General features: G+C 47.1%; 1 protein-coding gene across 1 annotated transcript in view; it reads left to right on the forward strand.

Moving 5' to 3' along the window:
* The first annotated feature begins 6,470 nt into the window (after positions 1 to 6,470).
* The window catches only part of KSR1 (kinase suppressor of ras 1), a 115,714-nt gene continuing 101,668 nt past the window's right edge, over positions 6,471 to 20,516 (forward strand). The window contains exon 1 of the mRNA XM_048823671.2: positions 6,471 to 6,627. The gene's annotated coding sequence lies outside the window, so the exon portion shown is untranslated. The remainder of the gene's footprint in view (positions 6,628 to 20,516) is intronic.

Consider the following 20,516-nt stretch of genomic DNA (forward strand, 5'->3'; position numbering starts at 1 on the left):
AAATTATTAAGAGATTGATCTTAGGACAAAACGCCAGCTTCCTAGAGATCCCCAGACCTGCTTACTTAATGCTGTCATAAAGGATCTATATTTTAAACAGAAGAGCAAATTAATTTTTTTATTGTTCGCAGCTAGACTCTGTATTGCACATTATTGGAAAAATGTGACCCTCCTCCTATGAAATTGTGGTGTAGCCAAATACGGACAATTCTTGTAGTGGAAAACTTTTCATAGCAAGTACATTCACAAGACAAGTCCCCAAAAGAGGGTAGGTATTTGAAAATTTGATCTCCCTTTTTAGGTCTGTCCAGCCAGCAAGCCAGCATCTTTAGCCAGCTACTTTGAATACTCACCTGATCCTGAATAAGCAGTGTATGAAGTAATACATTCACGGTTTATTGTAACTCTGCCGCATTTAAAAAAATGTTTAGGAAAAAAATCATGTGATAAATAATAAATGTTGGGTTCTTTTTATCTGCCCTCTGTTTTTTGAGCCTTTGGGGTTCATATTTTCAAGCTTTTCTAGCCACAATGGCTAGAAACTTTTTTTTTTTAAGTGAAAACTGAGATTCTTGCTTAATCACTTGACTCCAAGTGCTGGGGCTTAAGAAAGAGATTTATAATAAAATGAGAGTTTGCAATGCTGTTATTATCCCTAATTTACAGATGGGAAACCGGAGGGATTAAGGTTGCAGATCATTGAAACCAACTGAAGCCTTTCTATTGTCTTCGGAGAATCTGTGGTAAAGTCAGGAATTGAACCCGGGACTTGTCATCCAGACACTGGACTACAACTTAAAAGTTACTAGTGGCAGGGGTAGGGGTAGGGGGGTGAGAGGAGAATCTTTTTTCTAAAAGATTTGCTCCAGGAATTATTTTGGGGAAAGTCCTATGCCCTGTGTTATAGAGCAGGTCAGACTAGATGATCACAGTGCTCCCTTCTGGCCTTGGCATCTATGTACAGTGTCATTGTTTGTGGGTTTTGTAAGAGCGACAAAACGTGCATTGCAAACAGTTTCCTCCAGCAGCTCTTTACTCCAGCTCATTTGAAAACACACTTATTGCCACTGGCCTGCTGAAAAATCCTGATGTTCAGATGCTCAGTGGCTGGTGACATACTTCAACGCTGGATTGTCAAATTCTGCCTGGCAATTCCTCACGAGGTATTAAGTTGAGTTATTAAGTTCCTTTCAAATCTATTGCACAGCTATTAAGAGGAGCATCTTGTTTTTGTTTTTTTTCCAAACACAAGTGGCCTGTAACTGGCTGAGTTTCTTTGTAAAGGAATCGTCACCTTCTTGATCCACTGAGTGGATCTGAAAAATTACTTAAGTGGGGACAGAAATGTGTGACAATTCAGGCCTCTTCTACTTCTTTTCACTTTTGAAACTTTTGAACAATAGGCGTCAAGTGCTTCCCACGTGGGCTGTCGAGTTGACAGCAAATGAAATATTTTGTCTTAGCGAGACAAATTTTTTTGTACGCTGAGCCAAGGAGCGGGTTTGCTTGAGGGCTATGGAATCTGGTTCGTGGGGAGAGACGGGAAGCAGCCCTCTTTCTTTTCTCCACTAGGGTAGTCTTTGTGATTAAAAATGTTCCGAATGGATGGGGAAAGATCTGTGTCTCTCTGTGCCTCCTATGCAGTGCCGGCTACACCTCTGGGAACTGTGCAGTAATTAATATTAATAACTCAGTGTAACCAGTGGGGATACTCATCAGAGAATGAGCATAAATCTTGTTAAATGATAGATGAATGAGTCCTGCTACTGTATTAGTGAACCTGGGCTGCCTTTGTAATGAAACCTGAATCCAAATGAGTCTCAAAAGGGGAGGCTGGACACGTCTGCTTTCTTCCACTTCTGGTCTTTTCACTCCTTGTTTCTTGTTGTCTTTCCCCCATCTTTTTGGGCGTGTGCGCATGCGCGCGCTATTCATTATGGATTATCTCTCCTTTGTCCTTCTCCCTTTCTGTTTTTCAGAGGTTTTCATTTCTACAGTTGAGCCCTACCCTAGCATCTCTTTTACGCTAATAGGATATTTTCCCCTCAGCACCTTTGTTCTGCAAATGATGCCAGCTTCGATTGTAAGATTTTTTCCAGCGAGCACCAGTGCATTTTCCCCCCAGATTGCCCCTGATGCAGGGGAGAAGTTCCCTGTAAACATCCTTAAAGCCGCCTCATTGGTCCTCCTTCCAACCCCTTTTAAAAACTCTCCTTTTCTGCGATGCCTACGAAAAACTTGACAGGGGCTAGGCAGCCTGAGTGCTGGGACCACATCTTATGAGGCTGACCAACATCTCACAGCCTGGTGCTCCCCTGTCTATCGACCTGTTGCCTGTAGTCTTCCACTGAGATCTCCAGTCTTTTGGAGCAAGGACTGTCTCTTTGTTATGTCTGTACAGTGCCTCGCACAATGGGGCCCTGGCCTCTGGGTGCCACCACACTACAAATTATTAACCACATTCCATAATTAATGTCCATTTCCCTTCCTCTCCTATTTCATATCCACTAGTCAGGTTTGTTCGTCGGCAGGACAGAGCTCTCCCATGGACAAAATAGTTCCACCCCCAACGAGCAGCATTAATGTTGTCAGCAGCAGAGCACTCCTCCGGACAAAGCGCTGTTCACATCAGCGCCTTTCATCGGCAAAACTTTTGTCGTTCGGGGGGTGGGTTTTTTTTTCACACCTCTGAATGACAAAAGTTTTGTCATTTAGTTTCCAGTGTCGACAAAGCCAAAGTCTCTGTGAGAAGGCGCAGTGCGTCTCCTCCGTGAGGGACTCAACAAAACCAGCTGCCTTCCTGTGTGGAGAGCGGAGCCCTTAGAGGTTGAATGGGGTGGTGAGACGCAGAAACCAGAAGGCATAACCAGGACATTGCTAAATGCACCACCCACGGCATGAAAAATATTGTTTGCATGAATGGGAATTTGCATGTTTTGGGCAAGATTTACAGCCCGTCATCTATCCATGGCCCCATTTACCATAGTATGTGGGCAACTCAGAGTCTTCAGTGGATTTATCCTCATAGCACCCGTGTGAGGTAGGGTGGTGCTGTTATCCCATTTTACAGATGGCAAACTGAGGAACAGAGAAACAAAGGCTACATCTACTCTTGGAGCGAGGGGTGTGGACGTATTTGCACAAGCTCTCATTGAGCCGGTGCACTAAAAAGAGTAACTTAGGCACAGTAGCGTGGGCAGCCACACTGGCTAGCCGTCCTGAGTATGTACCCACAGGCGCCAGGCAGGTTTGAACTCAGGGCAGCTGGCCTGTGCCGCTGTTCACCATGCTGCCTGGCTGTTCTCCATGCTCCATGGCTACACCACTATGTGTCATGCGCTAGCTCAGGGAGAGCTAGCAGGAGTATGTCTACGTGAGAAGGCAACCGCGCCCCTCGCGCCAAATGTAGACATAGCCTAAGTGACTTGTCCAAAGTTAAACAGGAAGTTGGTGGGGAAGCAGGGAACTGACCTAGGGTTTCCCGAGTCCCAGCCTGGCACTGGCCTATATTTCCCTTCACTTGCCTTGCACCTTACGCTGTGATTTTCACCAATGCCAAGCGAGTGCAGAGTGGGTGTAAATTACAACCCAATCAGCATGGTAGCATTTTACACCCACCGTGCATTGGTGTAAATGATGGTACAAGGCATAGGGCAATAGTGAACAGAGCCCAGTGAGAACAAGCAAGTGAAGGTAAGGGGCATTGGGATCAGCTTTCTCTTCAGGCTGAGTTATACTCCCCAGTACACACACAATGACTGTGGGCCTGATTCAAAACCCATTGAAGTGAATGGACATCAGTGGGCTTTGGATCAGGCCCTAAATGAGTGTTGTAGCTAAACAGAGGTTGCATGTGAGTTTGGAATCCATCCCCCACCCTTGCCTGAGAGCAGGGTGCAGTGCTGTTCCAATCTGACTGCTCTTGCAGCCCTAGGCTGGAATAGGGGATATACCTCTTAGTTATGACCATAATAACAGGTGGAGCCAGAGAGACTATACGTCCCCCGACCACTCCTTCACAGCCATCTCAATACCACGTCTGTTCGGTGCTCACTCCATGACGCAGCCTGAAGCTGTATGGGACACCGAAGGTTGCAGTTCTGGGCTACAGTCTTGGAATGAGACAATGATTTCCCTGTGGTTTGGTGTTTGCGGATCAGTCCCTCTCCTCTCTTCCCAGCGAATGGAGTCAAAACTGCTCTGTCTGGAAAGCACTGGCTCTTTTGTGTAAGCAGCTCCCGTGAAACAACACTTGGAGAGGATTCTCTGTTTCTCCTGCTAATGTTGACAGCAGCTTGAGCATATAAGTGTTCAGAGGAGAACACTGAGGAATGCGGAGGGTAGGGGCGTTAATGCATGTACAGTACAAAACATTTAGTCAGCACATTTTCTCCATTTGGGCCCAGAGGGCAGTCTAGCGCAATGTGGGTCTTGCCTGCTCATGGGAGCCAGTGAATTAGGCAGCCACTCCCATTGGAGTACACAAACATTGCTCAAGGATTAAAAATCTCATGCAATGCAGGACCCCTCTATTTCCGAGGCTTGCTTTCCCATGCAATAAATCTACAGTGTCTTCTGTAGCAATTCCTTTATGTTCCTTGCTGGCTGGTTATGCAATGGACTTTTTAGCAATTGTATCACTGTAATAATATTTCCCAGGTCTATACCAGCCTGCATCCTGGGATCTCAGTGTATTGCAAACACTTATGAATTAAAATTCCAAACCCTCCTGTGAGGTAAATAAATGTTATCCCCATTAGAAAGATAGGAAGATTAAGGCAATAAAGCAGTTAAATGACTTGCCCAAGGTCAGACAGCAAGTCAGTGGCAAAAGAACATTAGGCTCCAATCCAGCAAAGCAGTTAAATATGTAATTTACAACAGGCCAATAGTGCCATTGGAGTCAATGGGACTACTCAGATTATGTTCACAGGCATACTTAAGACACCTACCTAGAGTTCATTGAAGATAGGAGTCTTTCCATTTACTTCAGTGGATTTGGGATTGGGTCCTAAGTGCTTTGCTGGACTGAAGCCTAAATATCCTCCTGTTTCTGTGCTTTCACCACTTGGCTATGCTTCCTCTCCTCTTCCCTTCTCTCCATGTTTTTGTTACTCTCCAATTCTGTGGGCTTTAATTTATTAATGACTCTTTCATACTTGGGTCAGATCCTGCATCTGAGCTGCATTCAAAACCTCCTTGTCTTCTATGTAAGCTCCCTGCAAGATCCACTAAGAAACTGTCCATGACTCTCTACTGATATTTACATTGTTTTCCTAATATTCCTTTATGTTTGGTTAGAGCCTGCTTTTATTTTCTTCTTTGTGCTTATGCTGCCATATTGTCTTCTAAAAAAAAAGGTATTCATTTAGTTCTCATTAATAATCTTAATCATCTTCCTCCGTCAGCATGCAGTTACATTCTTTCTGAGCACCCAGCTAAGTATCAACCAAAACTGGTACCATTGTGGAGGAATCTGGTTTCTGTTTTGATATTTCGCATGCACATTAGCTTGTGGTCACTATATCAGATATTCAGGATATGAAATCTGTTTTATTTGTAATTCTTATTTATACTGTAGTTCCGGTTGAAACACCAACTGAGCTGCAAACATAGGGTTCCCACAGACCATACCATAATAAAGCTACTTGTAGAATGCTATTCAGTTAAGATTTGAATGAACCCACATGACTCTTGTACTTAAGTGTTTATATTGGCTAAAAGATGTTTACATTAATGCCCACTTCAAATACTAGGCCTGCTCTTATTCTTTACTAAGTAAACATTTATGTTACATAAAACATGTAACTGATTGATTTATGGAACATTTGGGAAAGATGACAGGGGCAGCTCAGTGGTTTGGGCATTGGCCTGCTAAACCCAGGGTTGCGAGTTCAAACCTTGAGGGGGCCATTTAGGGATTTGGGGCTTGACCCTGCTTTGAGCAGGGGGTTGGACTTGATGATCTCCTGAGGTCCCTTCCAATCTTGATCTTCGGGGGGGAGGGTAACAGAGTGGACCTCCACTCGCTCCATCCGTGTGTGTTTATCCTCTTTCCTTGCCCCCCCCCCTCCGGTATAGGGGGGGGGGATTTAAAGTGCAACCCGCCCCCCCCCCCCGCAGTGTTACCCCTTAGCAGCCAGGGCGGCAGCAGGAAAAACTACAAGTCCCGGCGTCCCCGTCGGCCTGACCCTGGCCCCCAGCGGCTATGAAAAGGCTACGAGCGAGGGGAAGGCGAGCAGGAGCCGGCGAGCTCCCCGTGGCGCCGCAGCCCTTGTCCGGCTCTGCGCGCCCGGTCCTGCGCCGGCGGGGCGGACCCAGCCCCAGCCGGGAAGCCTCCTCGCCCCGGTTTCCTCCCCGGGCGGCCCGCCCCCCCGATGCCGAGGCATGGCTAGCGCTGCTGCCGGGCCGAGGGTGGCGCGGCCGGCGCGGCGGGGCGGGGAGGCGGCCGCGGCCGGCCGGGCGGGGGCGGGCGCGGCGGGAGCCCCGGCCGGCCCGCGGGCCGCCTTGCAGCAGTGCGGGCAGCTGCAGAGCCTCATCGACATCTCGCTGTCCAGCCTGCGCGGCCTCCGCACCAAGTGCGCCGCCTCCAACGACCTCACCCAGCAGGAGATCCGGACCCTGGAGGTACCGAGCCCGGCCCCCCCTCGGGCGGCAGCCGCCGGGTGCCCCCCGCCCTCCCGGGCCGCAGCTGCAGGGGACTCGCTCCTCCCCGCCCTACAGCAACTGGGGGGGGGGGGCCCTGAGGGTCAACCCCTCCTTCCTAGCCCTGCAGCCCCTGATGGGGACTCCCCCCCCCCCCCCACGACTGCACCTGGGGGGTCTGGTCCCTTAGAGCAACAGCTGAGGGGGGGCACCTACTAGCCCTGCAGCCCCTGACAGGGACTCCCCCTAACAGCACATGGGGGGGGGGCCCTGTCCCTTAGAGCAACAGTTGGGGGGGCACCTACTAGCCCTGCAGCCCCTGACAGGGACTCCCCCTAACAGCACCTGGGGGGTCTGGTCCCTTAGAGCAACAGCTGGGGGGGCACCTACTAGCCCTGCAGCCCCTGACAGGGACTCCCCCTAACAGCACATGGGGGGGCCCCTGTCCCTTAGAGCAACAGCTGGGGGGCACCTACTAGCCCTCCAGCCCCTGGCAGGGACTGCCCCAACAACACCTGGGGGTCCTGTCCCTTAGAGCAACAGCTGGGGGGGCCCTACTAGCCCTGCAGCCCCTGACAGGGACTGCCCCTGACAGCACCTGAGGGCCCTGTCTCTGAGAGCAACAGCTGGTGGGCCCTTAGGCCAGTCCCTCCCCTCCATCTCCCCCCCCCCCCGTCCAGTTCACTACCCTGCAAACAGTTGGCGAGGACTTGCCCCAGCCTTGTAACAATAGAGGGCCCCCCTGACAACAACTGTAAGGCATTTCTCTCCCCCCATCCCACCCCATACTACCCTTGAAACAACTAGAGGGGTTTCCTTTTCCTGCTCTCTTCCCCCCCCCCCTCACCTCCCCGCTTTACCAGCTGCTAGGACCTTGGAAGTACAGAGAGCATGGCTATACATCAGGGCACCCACACAACTGGGGGCTCAGCTAGAGTCACCCCTGCACTGATCCGTTTAGTCCTGCACAATCCATGTGACAATAGAGGGGACTCAGTGTCCTCTCCCAGCACCTATGCATTTCCCTAGTCCTATAACAGCTGTGTGTGTGTGTGAATCTTCCCCTTCCTAGCCATGCAAACTGGGGGGCTCCTTATGGTGGGTGCAAGGATGCCCTTATCTCTCAACATCCTCTTCTGCACTTCCTTATCTTGTATTATAACAGCTGTGGTCTCCCATCAAAAGGCACTCCCTGGATAACTCAGTCTGTGGTTAAATGAGAGCTGAAGGAAGTCATTGGATGATAAAGTTTAATAATAAACTGGAGAGCTGCATGTGGGAGAAGGACTCCCCTTTGGGAAGGTCTAGTTACTAGGATCCCAGGCTTGCTGCTTTAGTTTGCAGGGTTTGCTTGGAGAGTTTGGGGAAACCGCTTTGTTTTGTTCTTCTAAAACCACTTTCTGAAGCTGGTGGGTAGTAAACATGGGCTCCGAACATCACTGTGGAAGTAGAAGCTGCTGTGGCCTGGGGATGGAAATGGGAATGATGTGAGCATGATTTAGAAAGTCTGTTGGTGGCTGGGACCTCCCACCAGTCAGTTCTGAGGCTTGGAGATACACCAATCTCCCTCTTGCTATCTTCCCCTGACACTCGCTTTTTGTGACTCTCCATTTCCTGCTCTGCATTTTCAGGCCTATCTTTCTATTACTGGCTCCTTTTCACTGATCCTGCTTATTTCTCTCCTGGATAACTCACAGATAACACCAACCAGTTTAGAAGATAGTTATGTTGTTTAGACAGGTTGTATTAAATTCTTCTTGCTCCCAAACGTGTGACGTATTCCCATAACTGGAACTTAATGCTGGATCTTGCCATAGCTTTCGAATGCTGGTGTTTTTTTTTGTCTCTTTTTAATGCTGAAACTGCTTTTTTTGCCTTGTTCAATGTTTTGGTGTTGTCATATCCAGGAGAAGCAAAACATACTTTTTTTTTTTTTCTCCATGTGAACTCAGGCTTTTGTTTGTGCTTAGAATAAAGTATTATATTAATGCACTCCAGTGGGCGCTGCTGCTGATGTGGTAGAAACAAAGGGGTGAGTGCTCCCACACGTCTGGAACCTCTAGGAACATCTGTATGAGGCCAGTTATGTGTTTGTTAGACGTGCTTTTAAAAACAAGTATCCATAAAGAAGTGAGGTATTTAATAGAATGAGTAGAACAATAGGGGACTGCTCATTTAGGGCAATCTGTCCATTCTCTCTCTTTTGCCTTCCCCCCAAACAAGGTCTTCAAAAGAAGAGAAAACCAACACTCCTCCTCATGTATCAGCATTGCCTAGATTTTGGTGGGTGTACTCTTGTGCTCAGAACATGCAAAGATCTGCTAATCAGTGTGCTTTGAAAATGACAGACACAGTACCAAGAAACAGATAATCTAGGAAGAGTCCTAAAGAAACTTCAGTTTGTAGGGAGATGGTGACTTGGCCTCCTGACCTTGACAGGTGAAAACCACTTTCTGGTCCTAAAAAGTTTTGCTTTTGTTTTCTCTCCCTTTGTGTGTGTGATGACCCCACATACATGTCTGAATGTCACTTTAAATATTTTACCCACTAAATAACCAAACAGATGTTTCCAGTAGTCATGTATGATAGTGAAATGTGTACTTTGGTAATAAGGCTGTATTTTCTCATTGCTTGGGGGTGTGAGAAACTGATGTGCTATTCAGTGTAAGCACAGTACCTCTGCAGCGCTCCTAGCCAAAGAGAGACATGAGGACTGATACTCCAGGTTGCTCTGCACTTTGTACAATCATCCACCCCTTCTCCTGCTGACCCAGTGTAAAGGAGGAGCAAAAATACTGCAGTTCTGATCTGGTGGCCTTTCATACCCACTTGGCACTTTGTAAATATGCAGGCAACAGAGAATCAAGCTCTGGGTGTCGGAGGTAGTGGCTTTTTGTTTATTATTTTACTTTCAGAGATAATAAAACCAATCATATTGTGTGTTGACTAGTAGGTGAAGGGGATTCAGCATAGTCCATAAACTTGACTAGAAATCAGGGCCTGGCCTCTGGAAAGTTTGGCTTGCTGTACATGTGGGGTCTTGGGCAAGTCACGTAGTGGTTTTGGAGATGACTGTTATTAATCATTTGAATTTCAGTAGTAGTGCCTAGAGCTGCTTGGAAGACATTTGACTTTTTGTCAATAAACTGAGCATTGTTTGGCTGGAAATATGAAGTTTTTGGCTGAAAAGCTATTGATGGAAACTGAGACTTTTCCAGAGAAAGCAGACTTTTTTTCCATTTAAACCCCCCCCCCCAATCTTCCGTCAAAACAGTTTTGACAGAATTATTTAACTAGCCCTAATGGAGACCCCAACGTACTAGGTGCTGTTCACGCATGTAATGAAAAGACAGCCCTGGCTCCATGGAACTTGTCTACGTGGGGAAAGTTGCCTTGGAATTAGATCAGGTATGAATTTAAACGAACATAGCCCTACCAGTGTAAGCTTCCATGTGGTCACTCTTATTCTGGAAGAGTACCAGTGTGGGTAGTCACACTGGGTCTTACTACACCAGTATCACTGGAAAACTTTCCCCTATAGCCAAGCTCAGAGTATGTGATGGAAACACAACAGGTGGATACAACAAACGGACTGGGATCGGAGAGGGGTGCCGTGGGGAAGGGAGGACACGATTTTGGTTATAAAATGGTGGTTTTTGCAGAAGAAGGGGCTCACTTTCTGAGACCTAATCACTTGGTTGCACTTGTGTAAGTTGAGGGCAGGATTTGGCCCAGTATATTGAAGGCAAAGCTGTCCCTCTTGGGAGCAAGAGGCCGGGGTCGGAGGTGGGGAATGTGAAGTTTGTTTGCTGCCTTCCTGTGTGTGTGCATTTCCCAAGTGTCCTGTGTTGGCTATGCCGACACTATGAGCTTACAGCGGCACCGATGCTGCTGGGAGACTGCTCGTGTAGCCGCTCTATGCTGAGGGGAGAGAGAGCTCTTTATCAGCATAATTAAACCACCTCTAATTAGCGGCGGTAGCTATGTCGTCAGAGCATCTCACACCGACAGAAGTACCGGTGTGGACAGTGCTATGTTGGTGGAACTTATGTCGTTCAGAGTGTGTGTGTGTGTGAACAGCGCACCCCTCTGAGCGACATAAGTTATACTGATAAGTGCTAGCTTAGTTTCAGTGTTCTATCTTTGTGATTGTGCTCTGGTCCGACCCCCTTCAGTGTTCACGCCTTATTCTGTCAGAGGTACGTAGTACCGCTTAAACTTTCTCCCAGCTGTCTGTTGGCCATCAGGAGCCCCTCAGGTATGTGCGCTCCCATGCTCCCAGATAGAAGGAAGATCTGGAGCAGTGTTCTGTAAGCATTTTCAGGGTGAACAGTAGCAACCTGGGTGGAAAAAATGTTCTAAAATTTGAGAAAATGTATCTAAATGTTTCCAGTATGTTTTCAGAGCTTGTCGCTGGCTGTGTGGTTACTTTTGGCAACTGCTCTCTTGCTTGCACATATTTCTGTTCTAACTGAACAGCTGAACTATATAATATGTAAAGAGCACAAACCCATGCAGCAAAGCACTGAGGCATGTGCTTAAGTCCCACTGGACAGAGCTTAAGCACACAGCTAAAGTAAAATATACCCTTAAGTGCTTTCCTGAGTAGGAATGGACCACTGAATTAAGGCCTCTGCCTTTAGAGATGAGCACTCTGCTCTGACTACTGCAGCATTTCATGGGTAGCATCGGGCCTGATGGCTATAAAGAACACCCAGATTAGCAATGTTTTTACCATGCTGCTTTTTTTTATTTCGGGATTTGTCGGGAAGCCAAGAGCACAGAGCAGCTCTTGGAAACAGAGTTTTGTGTAGTGCAGAAGATGAATTTTAGATCCGTGGGAACTGCTTGCAGAGAGCATGTGAGTGCAAACCCTTTAGCAAATGAGCTAGCTGCAAAACTTTCTGCTGACAGTGTGGCAAGGCCCTTTGGATGAAGAGTAAGGGGGTTCCCCATAGCATAGATTATGCAGTGTTTAGTTTGCCTGTTAGAAGAGTGGATTGTCTGGTGCCACTGAGCCTTGTGTTTTTATTACTGTACATTGTACCCAAAGAATGCTTGAACGGGCTTTCCTTTAACCTGTGCCCTGGTGCATGCCTCACTCCCATTCCCACCCTGATATGTTTATTTTTGTAGTCTACATGGGAGATAAATTAATAAACTGCCATAGGTTTGGGTTAGAGTATTGTTGTCTCTCAATAAAATGAGAGAGACAAGTTGGGTGACCTAATATCTTTTATTGGATCAATTTCTCTTTCACCAACAGAAGTTGGTCCAGTAAAAGATATTACATCACCCACCTTATGTCTCAAATATCCTGGGACCCACAGGGCTAAAAGTACACTTATACAATCAGATGAAAGCACTGTTCTGTCTCTTTGTGTAGATGGAGCCTGACTTTTGAATGTCCCAGTTGTTAAAGCCTCTTTTGTCTGTCCCCAGCCTAGTCTCCTGCACAATGCTTCTGAAGTTTTGCCGTCTGTGATGACAAATGTGGTAGAAGTCTCTGGTCCCTAGAATACAGAAGGAAGGAAGACTGACCTCTGGACTCCCCAGCCTGTGGTGGGTTCTGATCTTGGTTCTGCCTTAGATTTCCTGCCAATCTGAGGCCAAGTCTCCTTAAACCTCAGGGCTTAAGCCAATATATTAGTGACCTGGTGCTGGTGGCAGATTGTCCTATGTTTGCACACTGGAGTGTTCTTGACCTTACTCTGAAGCCTCTGGTTGTAGCTTTTGGGGGAGACCATGTAGTGGGCTATATGGACTGCAGGTCTGATCCAATGTGGCAATCACTGTCTTCACCTCTCTGCCTAGCTGGTGTAAAGGCGCTTCAGAGAGCGATGAATCGGGCCCCTGGTGTGTAACCCCTCCCACCTCATTCTCAAGTTGAATATATAGGGAAGGCTTCTGCCCCTCACTCAAGGTCACTGTATTGTGCTCTAGGCCCTTGGTTGATTCTCTCCCTCCTCACCCCCCTCTTGGGGGCATGTTAGGGGTGGAGCTGAGGCAGGAGTGGGGTGGGGCCATGGCCCCATGGTGCATACCACTAGGCCATCCTGGTTTGCTCTGCTTACCATGGGAACAGTGGGGACAGGTTGCTGTAACTTAGAGCAGCTCCCTAGGCTGCCTAAGTTACATTGGGGGCTCTCTTGGTTCCTGGGGCAGCCTGGCATCAAGAGGGCACAGAGGTGGCTTAAAGGCACCTTGCCCAAGTCCTCCCTGGGGCTGTGCCTTCAGCTAAGCACCCAGTGGAGGAGCCAGCCAGAACCCAGTGCTGATTTCTGTCTGATCCCTCCAAAGTACCTTTACAGCTCTAAATGATCTGCTCAGAGAATCCGCCATAGTGTCTCATTCAGGCTGGGGGTGAATTTATATTGACACGTTTGACAATTAACCAAAAAAGACTTATCTGTCTGCCATTGGTCTCTAACCAGAAAGGAACGCTCTGAGAGCTAAGCTTTCGGGGGTGGGGTGGGGCAGGAAGGAATTGTGCTAGGAGTTTGAACTTGCAAACTGGAAGCCAGGCCTTCAGCGTAAATAAACTAAAGGTGAGGCTGTATTGTTTGTAAACCTGAACTAACAGGAGCAGTGAATTTTTCATCCCAAACTGCAGCCATGTGTTAATGATGCCTGCTCAGCCAAAGCGACTTCCTTTCACATCAGGCCTTATGTAAGAGGGTCTCTTGCTTCCCTTGCTTCGTTTCCCTTTCGGACACGAGTGCCATACACCTTTGAGCCCAAACGGTACCTTTATTTTTGTAATCCCCTCCTCAGAAATTGGGGGTGCCAGTTTTTGGATTTTTAGTTAGTTTCATATGGTCAAATAGCCATTTAGAACCCCCCAAAAGCCTTTGGAAGAGTGGATCTGTTTAAAGCGTCTGGCTGAGGAAAATTACCTGCGACTATAAATGTATAGGCCTGTTCTTCCTTTGCTTCTATTACAACACATCGGTTCACCTGATCTGAGTGTGTCTGTCTGCCCCACTACATTGCCTTTCTACAGACAGCCTCACATTTACACTTAGACTAATTGTTTGTTGCCATAAACAAATCTTCCTAATGTAACATTGGCTTTTCTTAATGTAATCAGTATTTTCATGTACCTGAGTGATCAAAAATTGTGTGAAAATTGGCCAGAAAGAAAGTGTCACTTTTGTAAACCTGGGAAACTTTTTTGTAAAATCCAAAAATGAGGAGCCTTGCAGCTATCCCAGAACAGTTTTACTGAAAGGCTGGGGTCAGGCTCTGGCCGACTGTCAGCACAGGAGAAGGAGTTCTGTACAAATGGTGTGGTGATGGAGTAGGCAAAGTTGGGATTGACACACAGTGCTGAAGAAGGGGGAACATCAGAGCGGCCATGCTGGGTCAAACCAAAGGTCCATCTAGCCCAGTATCCTGTCTTCTGACATTAACGCCTTCTTATTGGCCAGACAAGCAAGAACAGCCCAGATGGAATTGTGGGATCGGATTAACAGCACCCAGGCTTGATTAGCCTGCAGAGTAGGATGGGGGCCAGTTTGGGCTGAAGTGAAATCCAAGTTCAAGCCTACACCCTTTCTCAGCAATGCCTGGGTTTAAACCGCTCTCAAGCCTGGATTAGAGGTTTTTCTGTGTGGATGGGTGGGGAGTTAGGGCCAACATCTGAGCTATATCCTGGGCTGACTCTGTAGTGAAGACATACAGAGGCTCCCCAGGGTAACTTATACAGCAGTCCATTAGTGGCTGTCTCAGCATAGAATAGCTGGAGCACAAATCATTCCCTCTATCCCAGTAAGTCCCACTGTGGGTGAAGTTAAGCCACCTAGGTGTTGGCTTAGCCTCCCTAAAGGAGCTTCAGCAGAGCCTAAAGTTGAGCCCTTTGTTTGCACATGCATTGTTTTGTAAAACCAAATTCTTTAGTGGCTAGTAGTGATTCTGATCAGAGCTTGTTCCAGTCTCCTCCCCCCCCCCGCCCCAAACTTCTGATTTACACTAGTGTCCAATTCTGTCCTCTGCTTCATTCCTCCAAACCTATTGCTTTGACCGGTGTAACTGAGCTGGTTTTGGTCTGATAGTCAGTCAAGTTCAAAGGTAGCTTATAAGGGCAATTAAAAAGTTCACACTGCATACTAACAGTATGGATTTACAGATATGAGTCAGCCATGCAAGCATGCAGACTTATCACTTCATTGACTTTTGTTCATAAATAGAACATAAAGTATCTTGTAATAGTGTGATGTTAAGGTTGAAAAGACACTTTCAGCATAAACTGTATATTTTCAGATGATTAACTTCTTAAAATAAACCCCAAGCCCTCCTCTTCAAGTTGAAAAGTTTTGTGCTTATTTAGTCCAAAGAGGGAATTAAAAAAAAATAAAAATAATTAAATCACATTTGGTCACTTCTTGCCCTTTCCATGGGGCGAAATATGTAAGTGCCGTTCAGCACCGCCCTGGGCAAAGAGTGATTGTACAAGTAGGCTTGGCAGAATTTGATTTTTATTTTTTTGTCATTGCCACAGATAAGAGCCATGTTTATTTTTAAACTGTTTTTTGTTTTTTGTGGTGGTGTTTTGTTTTGTCTCCCCCCCCCCCCCCCCCAATTTTCGCAGTTGTGGTAAATGCAAATCGTCAACATCACATGTCAAAATATATAAAATAAACACCCTTAACTCAAACTCTCATCATTGCTCAAGCAGCATTTGTCTTACTTTGATTATTAATGATGGAAATACATGGTCTTGTCCCTTTGGGTGTGGGTTGGTGACTTCAACATTTACTGACTTTTACTGATTAAAAAAAAATGAATCCTTCCAAGTCTGTGAATAAGCCATGCCCCCCAGAGGTGGTATGACTCAGACATCCCCTGGGGCACAGTTCCTTCCTGCTTGATTCTCACTGCCAGCGAGTAAAACTGTACTGCTAGCCTGTCCTAACAGCAAATAAAGGAGTCCAGGCTACACCTGTTCCAGGACAGGGGAAAGCAAGCAAGTGGCCCACGTACTTCTGGGCCAGAATACAAGGTCTAGGAAACCTTGCACCCTTGTGTATGCCTCTAGTCCAAAATACAGTCTGGCTCTGAATAGTTAAGAAATTGTTCGGGTGGTGCGTGTGTGTTTTGTTTTCTCCCCCTCTGCCCCCCCTTCTCTTCTCCGGACACAGGATCCCTGGTGCTGATTCTGAGATGTGCTAGAACTGTTCTTGGCACAGTTTGGGTGGAGGGACTCAAGGGTGGGCAACTGTGGCCATGCTCCACCAATTGTACCCCACTCTCCGGATTCTGGGACTGGCCGTGAACTAATCCAGTTAAGCCACAGGGCTGCTTTAACCTACACCAGCTCTCCGCACCTCCATAAAGCCGTTGTAGGACTCAAGAAAAGCCGCAACATATAGGCGCTCCAATTGTTTCCCCTTCAGTCCTCCCTCTAACACCCTGCCTGGGTGAGGGGCTCTGAGAGGGGGCAGCCGAGAGCCTCGTGCTAAATCTAGGGGGGGAACTGCCAAAGCAGAAGGAACAGGATCAGAAGCTTGGGGGAAGGTCTGAGCTGAATATTGCTGTTAATTTCTAGGTCAGTAAAGCCAAACCCTTGAAAGGGGGTGAGTTTTTGGACTCTGCTCAGGGAGCATGATCCTCAGTTCCCCTGCACCTTTTGTAGTTGTTGGGTCCGCTCTCCAGCGGACGTCCGTTGTCACTGAGGTCAACGGGATTATGTAGGTTTACACCAGCAGAGGATCTGACCCAAAGTGAGTGTTAAAAGATACCTGGTCAGAACGCCCTGCGCTCTGTGTAGCCATTTGCATAGCAATGAAGAATCTGGCCCAGCAAGTGGATTTTGTGTTGGACCACGTTGGGAAGGGCACCAGCTCAGGAGCAAGGCTCCGTGTGGTGTGAAAAGGCTCAGCAGAATAAAAAGCACTTGGGGCCAGCTTTGCTTGCCTTCCCTTGACCTCAGTGGAGCTCTGCCTGCTAACGATCTGACCCCCGAGTATCCCCTTGATTCACTACAGCTACTTCCAAAGTAAGGTGTTCCTTGAGGGGGAGGAAGAGTGACAGGAACAGGGCCTTTCGGTATGAGATTTGACTTCTTGCTTCAACAGAAACCGGCTTTTCATAAAACCGAACAAGTGAATTTTGTAGCCTGGCTACTCGAGAACCGTGGTTGGCCTGAAAGTGATATTAGAGGAGTAGCAGATGGCGCACACAGCGTGTGTGGTTAGGTGGCTGTGGCTCTTAAATACATAGTCCGTGCTTTACTGGAAAAAACAAAAACAAAACAGTTTCCTGTTTCTAGCAGCGGTTTCCCTAAAAGAAGAGGGGGGAGAGAGAGAGAGTTTAGTTTGGCTCGTCTCCCTGGCTGTGCTGTGAGGATACTGGGGGCAGTACACTCTAAGGGTGGGATTATGCTGCTTGCAGATACATGGCCTGCTTTGCACCCGTTGCAAAGCTCTTTCTAAAAATAAACTGCTGGCTCTTCCTTGTTGGCATTTTCACAGTGTGGGAGACGAGCAAATGAGATGGCTTGGCCTAGTGCAAAACGGCAGCCTCTGACCAGGATTTTCCAGCTTTCAGTTTCAGCGACAAGGATCCAAACCTGCCTTTCCCATGTTAAGGGCTGATTTTGACTCTGCAGTGGTGTGAATGAGGTCCATGGTGTTACCCTGGATTTGCACCCAAGTGAATAAGAACAGAATCTGGCCTTGAAATGGGGTGGTGACAATCTCCGAGGGTACGGGGTCAAATACAGAGGTTTTCATAAAACTGGTATAAATCCAGAGTAATTCCAGGGAAGATGACTCTTGGTATACATTGATATAAATAAGAGAACTGAATTACGATGGGCCAGCTTCATACTTACAAATATTCCTTAAATAACTTTCTTCTAGCTGTAAACAGAAGTTTAACGCTCTTGAATTACCTATGGTAGCACAGGTGTAACTGAGGGCAGAATTGGACCCAGTGTCTTTTTTTTATAGTGTTGGTCTTAGCTTTTTTCTCTTGGAAAGCCAAATGTAAGAGGACCATATTTTCCCGTGACTTAGGAATCATATTAACAAGTGAAAATAAGGTGGTGATAAAATCTCGGGGCCTGATTCTGTTACCCCATCCCTGTGCTTGGGGCAGGATGTGGGCTAAGGTGGCTTTAAGCCTTCTGTATGCTTCTTCGGCTGTTCAGGATCCTGCCTGCCTAAGTTAGAGCATCATCTGGACTGCTCTAATTTGTGCTCTGTTTCCTGTGGTCTCTGGAGAACAAAGACTCCTCCTAATACAGTCCTGCACCCCATTCCCAAACTTGCTCGGTCCCTGCCCCCAACATGCTTGCTACACTGGGGCCTGGGAGCAGGGCTAGGGTAGCCAGGTGACTGTTTTTTGACCAGAATGCCCTGTCAAGAAGGGACCCTGCTGACTGGGCCATTAAAAGACTGGTTGGCGGTGCAGCAGGGCTAAGGCAGGCTCCCTGTCTGCCCTGGCTCCGTGCAGCTCCCGGAAGCGGCCGGCATGTCCCTGAGCCCCCCTAGGCAGAGGTGCGGCCAGGAAGGCTCCACCCCCTGCACCAAGCACAGACTCCGCAGCTCCCACTGGCCATATTTCCTATGGCCCCCTCCTGCACCCCAGATCCCTCCTCTCTGGCCCCACCCCAGAGCCCCCAGCCAGAGCCCTCAACTGCTCCCCCAGCCAGGTGAAAATGAGTGGGTGGGGGAGAGCGAGGGAGGGAGTGAGCTGGGAGGCAGGGCCTTGGAGAAGGGGTGGGGTGTGGGGGTGGGGCAGGGGAAGGGTGTTTGGTGTTTTTGTGATCAGAAAGCTGGCAACCCTAAGCGGGGCCAGCACAGAGGTCTTATACCAGCTCTAAGCAGTCTAGGAATGGGTCCAGAGAGCATGAAGAGATCTTAGGCCCTCTCTGTACTGAGGCTATTTATGCTGGTGTAGCTACACCCCTGTGAACCTCTGGTATAGATGCAGCACACCGGCGTATTGCAGAGCTTGCGTCAGTGTAGCGGAATTGGTAGAAAACCCCCCCCATGCAGAGGTAGAGTAGCTTAGTCCTGGTCTACACTTAAAAACGAGAAAAATCTAGCTGTGAAAAATGTTGCACCCTGTGGTCCGTACTTAGGTCGACCTATTCCCTGGTGCAGAAGTGGCGAGGTCGATGAGAAAATTCTTCTGTTCATCTAGCTACTGCCTCTCCTGTGCGATGTCCTTTAGTTGGTGCTATACGTCAGTGCCTTAGCTCAGTGGTTCTCAACCTTCTCCAGATGACGGGACCCCTTTCAGGAGTCTGATTCTTGTCTTGCGTTCCCACCCCCAAATTTTACCTCACTTAAAAACTACTTGGTCACAAAATCAGACATAAAAACGCAAAAGTGCCTGAGCATGTTATTACTGAAAAATGGCGGAGTTTCTCATTTTTACCTTATGATTATAAACTGTATCCATTGGAATAGAAATATTGTACTTACATATTTCAGTGTTTAGTATATAGAGCTGTATAAACAAGTCATTGCATGAAATTTTAGTTTATCCTGACTTTGCTAGTGCTTTTTATATGTAGCCTGTTGTAAAACTAGGCAATCTCTAGATGAGTTGATGTACCCCCTGGAAGACCCCTGTGTACCCGCAGGGGTACTTGTACTGTTGGTTGAGAACCACTGCCGAAGCCATTGCAATTCAGGAAGAAATAAGGGAGGGGACTGGCTCAGATATGGAGGGCCAGAGTAAACTGGGCGTGAAGAGACCGGCACCAAAAGAGCAAGCGTAAGGGGCCGTCTCACAAATCTGTGTGCTATAAATAAAGAGGCGCTTTATTTTATTTTTTTCACACCGATCTCTCATTATCTGATTCAAAGGAAGGGGAATGTTGACATATCAAAAGAACTTTCACTTCTGTTTGAAGCAACCTTAATTTAGAAAGGAAGTGTTTTTTTTTTTTTTTTTGCGTTTCTCCTTGCTGTTGTGCGTGGGCTTTTATTGAAGTCTGCAGGCTGCAGTGTGCAGGTTTTTTATTTTTTAAAAGATATTAATGATGCTGAAATGCATTAGAAAAGAAGAACCTGACATATTAACTCTCTCTCTTTTTTTGCAGCTCAGTGCCTTTTGGTGGTTGCTTTAGATTGACATTTTCAAAGTGGCTTAGACACATCTATCGTGAAAATTAATGGAAGATCTGTATCAACAGCCCTTAAGGCAGGCTGCAATTGAGGTTTTCCAAGCAGGAGATTTTTAAAAGCATAGGAAACGTTAATGGAAAATTCTTTATTTCAGGCATGGTTTGTTTGTTTTTTTTTCTTGCTTCTATGGAGCATTGAGAACCAGATCCTCAGCTGGGGCAAATCACACACTTCCACTGACATTCACAGAAGAAATGGTTTTTAATTTTTTCCCGCATAAAATTCCAACAAAAACATCAGGGTTTTTTTATCTGAATTGTCAGTGAAAATCTAATTTTTCAACAGAAATTCAAGAGCTGAAAAATATCAGCCGCAAACTAAAATATTTTGTTTTTTGGGCATGTGGCTTTTTTTGATGGAAAAATCAAAAATTTCCACAGAAAGCAAACAGTACTTGTACAAAATTTCGTTTAGCTGAAACTTGAATTTTCTATGGAAAAATAGTTTCGAGGGAAAACTTTGGATCAGCCCTTGTTGACAGCACTGGGTTGATTCGCACTAGCTGAAGCTAGGGCCCTGAATTCTTTCTGTGTTTTCAGTTGTCACTGTCTACACTATGGAGACTAAACTGATGTAGCTACGCTGATGTAGCCATACCCATCAACCTCATAGTGTAGACGCAGCCAATGCAGACCAAAGGGGTTTTTCTGTATGTAGGAACGCTGCCTCCCCAAGCAACAGTACGTACGTCGACAGAAGTAGTCTTTCATTGACGTAGCCGCATCTACA

The sequence above is a fragment of the Caretta caretta genome, chromosome 17 (assembly GCF_965140235.1).
Source record: "Caretta caretta isolate rCarCar2 chromosome 17, rCarCar1.hap1, whole genome shotgun sequence".
Lineage (NCBI taxonomy): Eukaryota > Metazoa > Chordata > Testudines > Cheloniidae > Caretta > Caretta caretta.